The sequence below is a fragment of the Sipha flava genome, unplaced genomic scaffold, assembly GCF_003268045.1.
Source record: "Sipha flava isolate LNK unplaced genomic scaffold, YSA_version1 37_pilon_pilon, whole genome shotgun sequence".
Lineage (NCBI taxonomy): Eukaryota > Metazoa > Arthropoda > Insecta > Hemiptera > Aphididae > Sipha > Sipha flava.
In genome coordinates, this window is record NW_020273087.1 from 1,616,400 (window position 1) to 1,629,018 (window position 12,619).

Sequence of the window (12,619 nt, forward strand, 5' to 3'; positions counted from 1 at the left end):
ATGTGTAGTATATACGTATACATTTAAACGGATTGATTCATTTATTTAATATTGACTTTGATATGTTCTAAGAAATACCGTTCCTTATATTATAATACCATGGATTAGTAAATATTCAAGTAGAACACAAATAACAAATAATTACGATTAAAAACATTGTGTACAATTTACAAAATATAACACATATATAATATATAACACTATATGTTATATTAAATGAATTAACTATGCATTTTTTAATTTTTTTTTTATTACTTATAATATTAATTAATATTGAAACCATGAGTGCTAGTGTTATTTAAAAAATTTAAAAATTAATTAAATTGCAACTTTATCCACCAATAATTTATATGTTAACAATAATTATTCTTATTATCAATCGACATGAATGTTTTTTCAAATTTTAAAAGTTTATTTGAAGTAAAAACACTGTACGAAAACATTAGTGGTTTAGGGGTTGGGTACGCCTGAAGATTATTATATAGACATACAATTAACTAAAACATTATTAGTTTGACGAGAAATAGTGGGTATTGATTTTGTGTACCGTAGTAGACCATAGTTGTGCAAAATAAATCATCGAAATCTTAAAGGGGAAACAAAATAAATCTTTAATAATAATCATCCCGAGGGATTTTCAGCAGATGTCCCAAGAGTTAGTTTGTAGGCTTATTCGATGAAGTTTATACATCCCAATTTCGAGAATTCTGAACTAGAAAATTCTTAAATATTTTTAAAATTCGAAACTTGAGTTATTTTTTCTAGCTGGAATATTCGAATAGCTTTGAAATAATGCATTTCAACATAGAGATTCAATCTATTTTATTTTTTTTAATTTTTATACAAATATACCAACAAAACCTAAAAGCAAAATGTTCATGATTTATATTTCCAGTAGTTAGCCTCGATATAATTATGCCCATTTAAAATATTAATTAAAATAAACAAATAAAAATAAAACATAATAAGTTATCAAGTAAACATTTAAGTCCCATGAAAATATTACTTTCTCGGTAATAATACGAAGTTAAGATTAAAATACGAATGATTAATAACACTATAGTTGAATCGGTAAATACGAATACAATTATGATGTTTTTCATTAGAAAATTGAAGGCATCGGTACATCAGCAGTCACATTAATTTTGTTCAAATTTACAAAAAATGTTAAGAAAAAATTCCCTATCGATCGAAGTAACAAATACTTCTCCAATAAATATTATAGAAGATTAATTTAAAAAACTACATTTAGGTTGCTGTTCGGTGCAATAACCAAATACGTCGGGATTTAACTGGTTCTTGCACCTCACGGATGTAGATAATGTTTATTGTTTTATACGGTTTTATGTGTTTAACAAATAATAACATTATATTTTACTACATGAATACTGTTAATAACTTTTTTTGTGAATAACTATTGATAACTATTTTTCATTATTAAAAATTCTTATTGGAATACCTTTATGTAAAGCATTCTTAATTTGAAAATGTTTTTAATGTATTTAGTTTAGTAAATGTTATGATTTATATGTTTGCGTAATGTAAAAAAAGAAATAATTGCTTTTTTTTGGAATTAGTAGCTTATGTAACACATAGATATTTAGGAAGTGGTTCATTATATTAAATTATAAGCATACCGACAGATATAATTCAGATAATTATAATGATTTTATAAAGGTATAGTTGATTTAAAAATTTGTTCTATCATTATAATCAATATAAAATATTGTGTTATTTTTACTACTTTTTTAAAATTATTTATACTCTAATCAAGAATGGAATATTTAAATATATATATAAATAATATATTATAATTCGATTAAAAATACGGAATATTCTCATTTTAAGATGTCTACACTACGAATGTGAAACAAAATGTATCTACACTTTTAATCAGATAAAATAATATCCGTCTAATAAAACCATGGAAGTCTACTGCTGTCATCTATGAAACTCGATAAAAACCGACCCCTAGTCTATGTTAAATGTATCAACGGTTTCCGGTTATCATGTAGGTCACTTGACCTCACAATAAACATGGCACAAATTTTTTTTATGAGGTCAAGTGAGCAATTAAAGGTTTCTTTTGCATTACAAATTCATACGCCAAATATTAATTATTTTTGAACCTTGTTGAGTTTACACTTGTAAATCGATGTATTCGTTTTCTATCGACATAATGTTTTTTTTTTTTTTTTACAACTATAAATAATATTATGCGTAGTACTTATAAATTGAGCTAAGAACATTTATTTTTATTTTGTACCTAATACAATATTGAACCTTTTGTTTTTAATTCATATCCATCCTTTTGATTATTATTTTGTTGTTACAATAATTATTTATGTACCAATCAATATCGTTTGATTTGTTATAATATTTTTAATGTTAATATATTATAAATATGTAAGTGTGTCTATGATATAGTTACTATACCACACATAATATATTTATCTGTATAATAAATTATATTTAAACTATAATCACATAGACACTGTGTATTGAGTGGTTCCATCTAAATGGATTTATCTTCACCCTCTTTCGTGAACATTTGTTGAACCAATTTAACATGGGTCCAGGAATATTAATGGAGTTAAGTGTTAAGTTATTATAAAACTAGTAATACGTATATGTATATTCGAATAAATATAAGAAAAAAGTATTTTTCTTTATTCACTTACTTTTAATTTGATTGTTATTGATTTTTATATTCATCATTTTAATTTTTACTGTTAGCCATTAATAATTTTTCTAAACAATGTGTTCGATATTCTATGTAATTATATTTAACCCGAATTTTACATACACGACTTAAAATTTCAACTTATTAAAATTAATATGTTCCGTATTTAAAACATTCGGGTATTACATGATATCAGAGATTAAGGCATTCAATTTATTGTTATTATTATAAATTAGGACTAATATGATTTGTTAAAGATATATCGTTGTATGTCAATATTCAGTATTTACAGATAATATTAATTGACAATTGTAATTGTTACAATAATTGTTAAGTATTCTCGATTTATTTTTATTTTAAAGCACTATGCAATTGTGGTTTATTCGACATCAACAATTTATTATAACTTTTTTAATATTTCTATTAATGCGTAGAATGCATTTTAAAAATATGGATGATTTAAATGCGAGTAAATAATTACTACTAGTAACAGTGAGAGCACTATTTATTGTTATGATTATTATTACAATCATGATTGACATGGTCATTATTATTATTATCGTTATCACTATTCTATAATATTGTTTTTATAATTTTGTTCTACAAAAATTAAATTTTATTCCAGTGGCGGATCCAAAAATTGTTCAATGGAAAGCGCATAGACATACATATAAAAATAAGATACGTGTATAGTGAGTTGTGGCATAAGGAAAAAAGTTAAATTTGTCAATAATTAAAGGAATAAAATAAAATAATATTTTAGTATTAAAAATTAATAGTATACTTTATTTTTATAATACAAAGATACGAAGTCAAGTTATCGTTGTTTTCTCCAGAAAATGTATTAATTATATTTTTTAAGTTGTTTTCACTGTCAATATTTATATCCTGATGGATGTACAAGATAGTAATTTTGATCTAAATGTTTCTTCAATGTCTCATGAGAAAAATTTATATTTTTAAACCCAGGATTTACTAATAAAAAACTATTGTTTTTTGTTCGCGGAAATGACCGAGACTACGTGTGACGCACGATAGTCAACGATTTCCTGTAGTAACGAAGATAATGTTTCATTAATCTTTATTAAAGTGCACTGTATAATATTATTGACTGTAAATGGTACAATACGATAAACAAGATACAACACAATTATTGATGTGTGGCTTGAAATCATAATAGAAATAATAAATAATAAGAAATCATAATCGATTCTGAACAATATAAATTGTTCATATAATTTTATCGGTAGAAGATAAGTTTAGGACTCTTCAATGATCAATAAAAAATAACTGAGTAGTTTCATTTTGCGATGTAAAAAAATGTTTGGGAAATTTGGGGGACATCTTGGACCCGCACCTACATTATTCAGTAATTAAATTATTCAGAATTATCATATATATTTTATTCAAACAAATACTACTTAGAATAAAATATGATTCTTTATTTACAAAATAAACAGTTGTTTATGATTTGATCTTATATTCATTATTTTTATTTGTTTTTGCTCAACTCTAATAAACAGCTACAATAATTGTTTTGAGTTGGATATTTTCATTAATTTATTGTTTGAAATTATTGAATCGAAATATTTTACCACCACGGAAAAACTTGTAAAATTTTAGTTGCTACTAAACAAATATACATACGCCTACGTATAACAACAAATTAACAGTTATTTTGTATGGATAATGGATAACAGTTAGGTTTATCTAGGTACCTATACTAATTTTCTGCATTCACGGATTAAATTGGGATAAAATAATAAACTCTGTTGTTATATTGTGCACACTTTCAGTGGTTTTTCATTTTGAATATACACCCCTAATTGGAAATTGAACACTATATAAGTCGGTAGTGTGATTTTCAGTACACAATGGAGCGATGGTGATGAAATGCAGGGACTGATATCCTTTCTATTGATTTGTTTTTAACTGTATACAAATAGATTAATAAAATCAATAATAAGTAATCTCGTGCTTTAATACTAAAGTATACACTTTTTGTAATTGTATGAAAACGCATTACCATTTGTTCACTTCTGAATAGACAGTTGTTTCTAACCAGTCACCACAACTCTAATAACAAAACTTATCAGCCAGCATTTATTTATTTCATTTGACGTATCTATATGTATCTATTTATAATTTTAATTCTAAGATAATATAATTTGAAAATGTTTAAAAAGATTTTTTGTACATTCAAATTTTAAAATTATATTGTAGTCCGAATATACATATGACATACATTTTGAATTCTAACATAGTAATTAAAGCGCAGTTATCATATATAAATGATATCGTAATATTACACCCGAAAAGCAAAAATTGTTTAAATAAAAATGCTTATTTTTGAGTTTCATGTAAAAAATAATTTAATACTATCTAATACATCCTATCACTATACATTCTGGTCTCAGTGTTTAGGCGATGAATATTATTTTTCCCAGGTCTTCCGAACGGAACGTAAAAAAACGGTTAAAGAACATTATTGTTGTTCATAAACCAAAATATAATAGAACGAAACCAATTATTTAATCTATTTTATTGGTCCTTCATATGAAAAAATAATATAAAGTATTAAGTTTACTGATCTTTTTACGTAAAACGTTATAATCTTAAAAGTTCTTTAAAAAATTGACAGGAGGAGCGTCATAATCTATTAAGTTCGTTGAACAATTACTTTCTAGTACTTTATAGTAAACATTATAATTTATTAAGTTCTTTTAGCAATTACAAGAAAAATGTTATAACTTATTATCATAAGTTCTATGAACTATTACATGAAGAACGTAATAAGCTAACACGTTATTCAAACTTTTAACACATAGAATAACACAAACTAAACCGTTTATCGAACTTTGAAGAAACGTTATGAATCAAAACTATCTTTTGAATATTTTGAATTTAAAATTATTTAAGAATAATTAGTACTTTAATATCAAAATCTAAAACTTGAATTACATTTAATCCTATCTTTACTAATAACTAAGATAAGGATTAAACATATATCCCAACAACATAATGTGACTTTGAAAGAACTAAAGAAGCTTCAGTCAAAATAAATCCAATAGCCAATCATTTATTTTTGACAATATAAGATGATATAATATTATGATGATAATATAATATTCGGTTCCTTAATTTGAAATCCCTATCAATCAGGTCAAATTGAAAAATTAGAAAAAATACAAAACAGATTTATTAATTTACTAAGATATAAATCAGGGAAAATAAATACATCAATTCCTATATTAGCCTAAGAATTAAATATCGAATCTCATGAAAAAAGACATTTTAATATTGACATTCAATTTATGTATAAACTGTTAAATAATAAAATAGATTGCTTTGAATTACTTTCCAATATCTCTTTTAATGTACCTAAACATAATCTTCGCACAACTAGCACATTTTATATCCAACCATTTAAACAAAACTATAGCCTACACTCTCCTTTAAATATAATTATGTATAACTGCAATTCGTCAGAAAACTTTGATTTTTTTTTTTTATCCCCCTAGCTATTTATGTTTAAAATAAAAAGTATTATAAAAATTCTAAAATTGTACCTATTTTGTCTTCATATTTAAATTGTACTCTTGCCTCCGGGCGTAAATATTTATTGTTTACAATAAAAATATTATTATTATTATTATTATAAATAATAAGTTATTAGTAATAATACAGTAGTATATCCATATTCTTGAAAGCTTCCAAATATTTTGGTAATCTCAACATCTTCACCAATCTCCGTGATTTGTTTATAGTTGATATACTTTTTATTTTAAATACATCTAGAATCGATAGTTGTAAAGAGTGAGCAGCACATTATACACTCCTCAATACCTCTATGTCAATACTGCTGCACTCAAATCGTTGAAGATTAAAGGCAGTGTCTCTTGATTATTTTCATTTTCTTGTTCATTTATTTTATTATTATCTTCATCAGAACATTCAGAAATATTGTTACTGTTTTCTTCGTCTATGTGAACTTGGTCATCTTCAAAATTGTGTTCATTTTCAGAACGTTAAAGAAATAGAAACGTTATTCAAGAACGTGTAACTTTAAATCATTCGAGAACATATGACTGTAAAATGTTCTTCTGATTAAATGTTCAAGAACGTATTATTTCAAAACTCTTCTAAATAAATGTAAAAGAACGTATTATTTCGATAAGTTATTTTGATTAAATGTTCAAAAACGTAATATTTCAAAACGTTCTTCTAATTAAACGTACATGAACGAATAACTTAACAACGTTTATTAAGTCTATCATTCAATAACTTTTAATTTTTTTACGTTTTTTTTTTTGTGAATATTTCAAAAAACATAAACAACTTTAACGTTTTTCTAGTAAAATGTTCGGAAAACCATTTAATTTATACGTTACATCTAAAACCGTTTGTTGAACATAGCTTGATTTAAAGTTTATCACAAATGAAATTAAAAAACAAATTATGGAACTGAACCGAAAATTAACAGTTAAGGTAACCCTGATTTTTCCCTTGTTTTTGCTCTACTGATTGAGTAACTGAGGAATCAATACACATATATTTTCGGGATGCTATCTCATTTTAAGCAATAAAATAACAATATGCTTTCGAAACCGTTTGAATAGATAATTACTCACATAAACACTTTGTTTTTAACTGAACTAGATAATAGTATAAGTTTAACTATATGTTTTTATGATTTTATGTGTAAAGATGAATTTTAAGTAGATAAGTTCTATTTCAGCAAAATCGATATGGATGATAAAATTAAAATTAATGTTTAAATAATTGTTTCAAAAGTATGCTCTTTTTTTAACCGATTCTTGTTTCTTAGGCTATATATTATTACCATATATTAGAATATGGTAAGACACACCAAGATTAAGTATAAGTAACCATCATTTTGATAACAGTTGGAATCATAAAAGTTAAAATAAAATCCAAAAGAAGATTTACCAGAAATTGATATATATTTTAAAAGACCTTATATTTGACGTTTTACTATAGATTTGCAGACGCTATTGCACACTGGGTAGCATAAATACATTACTATCCCAATAGGAGGCCATCTTGTCAATAAACTTATTCAAACCACATAAGTGCATTCACCCTTCGACCACAAATTTTTGAACAGTTTTCTTTAAAAAGTGAGTAAAGTACTTCAATATTCAAAAGTATGTTTGCTCGGAATTTAAGAATAAAAAAACTAGCCATTGGCGAAACCCGAAAAGTGTTCTTCGAAGTATGAAATATCGATACTTAAAAGGGGAAAAAATATTTAGTATTCGTAAATAATTTAAACAAAATCATTAACATAAATGTCTATATTATTATTATTTCCCAACAATATTGTGTACAAAATGCCCATAGAATTTAGTGATGGAATAAAATTCTTCCTTGTCCAACTATTTCTAAACACAAATTTCTCTTCACATAAATTATTATCTACCTGTTTAATATTAATACTTTTAATGCATTCTAAAAAATAAATACTAGTATCATTAATTAAATATTTAATAATATATCTATTAAATTTTTGGTTTTTAATCACCTACGGCTGTATTGAGTTATTTTGATTATTTATGATTTCAAATTTTAAACACGACAGGTTGTTAAATTGTTTTATTGATAATACATATGACCATACAATTTAAATACACGTTTTGATATATTTATTTGTCGCACAAATCAGTAAAATGTTTCATTATTTACAAAATGATATTTCTTGTATAAAACATAATTACATTTTTTTACAATTCATTAAAAGTATTTAATTATTTATAACGCAATGCCAGTCGTTAGAATTATTTTTATTCTTACATTATATAATTTATAAATAACTCATATAACTTTAAAGTTCAAATATTTTGAAACAGCTTGTAAGTATTAAAATTATAATGTAAACCGTTTTAGAATGTTTCTAAAAAAATGAATGTTATAAAATGTTATTTGATAAATCGCCTTTTTGATTGCCTATTCAGATCGCCGTTTTTATAGTTATACAAGAAAAAACAATTCTCGTTAATTATTTTTGAACAATATTAATTGTTTATAATTTTCAAGATGTTACAAGAGTTTTTATCAACCCAAATTGTATTCAATAAGTAATTGTTTATACCGTATTTCAAAAATCAGAACTTAAAAGCCAATACTTACTATAGTGAAATCAAATTATGTCGATTAATTAAACTTTTTTATAAACCACCTCGTAAATCACTAATACTTCATGTTTAGACACTTGATGTTCAATATATAAATGCATTACTACACACGGTTTAGTATAATCTTCGCGTATACCAAATATTCATTATGTAGTTAGTATATATGACAAAAATCGAAACCAACATTATATGCAAGTAATTCAATGTACGTATTGAGTATTTCCAGGAATTTTTCAACCAGAGATGCGTATTATTCATAGCGTACATGTTATAAATTAGTATTACGTGAATTTGAACTTGATCACAGATTTTGTAATTTTATACGGATAAAATAGGTTTTATTCATAAATTTCTTGTGGCTGATCACTGCAGTTAAATAGGGTTACATAAACGGATCAACTGTTAAGAGATGATAGAGATGTTAGAAATGTACCATAAAGAATCTCAACGGAATTATATAATTAAAAACATCTACTCGTAGTTAAATTGGAACGCAGAGAAGCTCAAAAATAGCGTAAACATTTTATATGAGAATAAGGTATTCGATTATAGTAATTACTTGAATGATATCTATCTATATACGTAAAAACTAAGAATATTTTTCTTCCCGTTTAATTCTGCAATTTCGCTTTGTCGAAAATATTTTTTTTCAACGCTGAAAAAAAAAACCAAACCCATCATATTAAGCTGTGTCATAAAAAATTACAGTGACATTTTATAGTTTTCTAATAATATAGAAAACAAAGTTGAATAATGCATTTTACCTTATAGGTTATTCCTAGAGTACGTGTCTGTGTTTATTATAAAATTATAAAACATCATTGTCTTTTTGAATTTAATTTACAAAGTTTAGATACTTACAAATTTTAGATGACAGTATTATTTAATTTAGACCGTTTTAATGGCAAGTTACGTTCATTATATTTTATTAATGATACACACATAATTCAGCTATCATTGACACTTATTACATAATGTTGTTATCATCTCATTAAATTTACATGTTTTATTATATTTTATATTATTCAGATCATTAAATTTTAATTAGAGAAGGAAAATTGTATGCAATGAAAAAATGTGTAGTAAAATATTATTTTAGTACATTTGGATTGATAGAAACGATAATTTGTATACTTATATATAGATCACTTGTCAAAAAATGAAACTAAGTAACTTCGTAATACATGCAATAGGTACCTTATCTATTACCAAAATAATCATAATATAATGAGAATGACAAATTATTTTAATATTTTGAATGGTCTTTACATATTATATACACGTATATAAGTACTCATTCATAAAAAATTTACATCATTTGAGTGTTAAATTAGTTTGAAAATGAATTGTTTATTCTACATTTAATATAATTTAATAAACACTTCATAGTGAGTTATTTAAACAATTTTTTAATCGATTATTAAATAAAAGTATATTATTTTCATTTATTATGTTTTGAACCAAATTTAGTTTATAATTTCTTTTAAAGATTTTCGTTTCATTTTATTGAAATTCTTATAATTAATTCGTTGTTTAATACGAATAAGACTACATAATAATAGGTTCGAAAACGTTTTATTGCAGTATCAAAAAATAATAGTTCTTTTGATCATTCTCGAAATTGAAAAGATAACAACATTTTTCTCAAATATAAAGAAAACGTGTTATCAATCTGATATAGTTATTTACTAACATAACATCCTCCTGCGAAAATAAATAAAATAATAATAATAATAGCATGTGTATATTTATGTCGAAATTATATGTAATAATGTAATATTCATTTTCAATTACAGATTTATATCGGTATCACGGGAATTTTTATAAATGGGAAAATAATCCTACTTTCTTATTACCTTTGAAGTGGTTTTTTTTTTAAAAACAACAAATTTTTATGTATCAATAACCATAATTTTAGTTTAAATATTCCTTTTTCATGTATAAACTAAACTAATAATATCCATCAAATGTTCACCAACAAGTATGGATGTTTACGTTAACTTACATTTCAAACTGATCATGTCTAATTGCATAAATAATTACAGGATTCCAAACTCATCATAAGAGTCATATTTTTAAATAGTATTATGCAAAAAACTAAAACCGTACAAAAAACTTTATTCAAACATTTTTATTTTGCCTTATATTTCTACAATTTACGAAGTGGATTCGTGATTATTATTTTATTTTCTAGGGCTGTTCTCTAGTAATTCATTAGAGTGTTTTAATATTTCAGATCCTGTTCATATGTGATGTTCAGAGAATTAGTATTATTCAGAGGTATTTTAATCCTGCTCATTTCTTGGTTGGCTTTTCTTATTCGTGAATTTTGGGGTCTGTAGAGTAAACAATAATAATAAATAATTAGTATAATAAAGTGTATATAATACGATTACAATTCGCAATGCCTTGTTCGATAATACAATTAGATGCCGGAGAGGAAGGGAGAGGGGGGGGGGGGTTCCCACAGAAGAAAAGCAAATAATTTAAATTTTTTACTACTTGAGTATTGCGTTTCTTTACCCTTTGATATTAATCAATACTTTCAAAAAATGATTTAATAAAGATATTACAGGCGTTCAGATTGGCACTTTGGATCATTTTGTCGACCTCTTCGCATTCTGTATTGTCACTTCTTAATGATTTTCAATTCTGTTTTCTGATGGTTGATTCCAATTAATTTTATCGGTAACCAACGGCTTGATTATAATTGAACATCATAATACAACGTATTTAATCAAATTCGTATAGCAAATATATGCGTTTGATAACTACATGAGACTGTCATAGAACACGTTACGAATGGTAGTCGAATTGGATTTTTGAACTTATTTTGAAAATCATTATTTCGAACGTTTAACCGAAAAGTAACTGAAAATACCGCTCGGACACGTATACGTAAGGGTGACGACGACGTTCTACAAATGTTCTAAATGCACATACACGTTCAAAGTTTCTACGGAGACTATTTTTTACCGTGAACTCAGACCCGTCCTCGTCGGCTTGTACGCGCGACGATCCTTATTTTCTGTTTCGTCAGCTTGCCGAAATCCAACGGATGACTACCGAAAAAAGTTTACCGCGGGAAAGAGGAAAGAAAAAACGAGCAAAAACAAAATGATCGCGTACAGCGCTCGCACGACCGATCTGAAACGATCTGAACACGGTTTTTCGCTCACCTGCCGCTCGATCAGCTTTCCCGTGCGTGCGGTGTGCTCGCACACGGTCGTGTCACGTGGTCCGTCGGTGTACGCCGGGGAACGGATGCGGGTACCGTGCGGCCGGACGGGACCGCGTGGCCGGATCGCGTGCGTGTCGGTCGCGTTCTACGAGCGCGCGACGGCCGGCGACCGCGGACCACGGCGAGCCGCGACTGATGACGACGCGGCGGTGGTGGTGGCGGCGGTGGCGGCGGCGGCGGCGGTGGTGGTCAACGGCGAGTACGGTTCGGCGGCGGCGACGACGGCAGGACACCGCATCCTTCGGGGTGACGGTACGCGCACGTGACTGTGCCGGTCGCGCGCGCAGGACGCGACCGACGAACGTTCCGGCGCATGGCCCTCGCGTACCCCGCGCGCACGCCGACGCCACCGTCGTTGTTATTTCGGCGGCGGCGGCGGCGGCGACAATAATAACAACATAATATTATTATCGCGCGATAACGTTCGGAGCTCGAGACCGCAAGACTTCCCCTCCCCTAAGATAATTTTCGCGCTGCGCAACGTCCCGACCGCGCGTCATCGCGGATTTATATATTTTTAATTTTTTATTTATTCTTTTT

General features: G+C 27.2%; 1 protein-coding gene across 4 annotated transcripts in view; it reads right to left on the minus strand.

Annotated features, from left to right (window-relative positions):
• Nucleotides 1-12,314, minus strand: part of LOC112688205 — a 149,061-nt gene extending 136,747 nt beyond the window's left edge. Inside the window, exon 1 of one of the 4 annotated variants that reach the window (XM_025561282.1) lies at nucleotides 12,018-12,314. The gene's annotated coding sequence lies outside the window, so the exon portion shown is untranslated. Of the gene's footprint in view, nucleotides 1-11,781 lie in introns of all 4 variants that reach the window. The other 3 variants (XM_025561283.1, XM_025561284.1, XM_025561285.1) reach the window with 3 other exon arrangements.
• Between the last annotated feature and the right edge of the window lie 305 nt (nucleotides 12,315-12,619).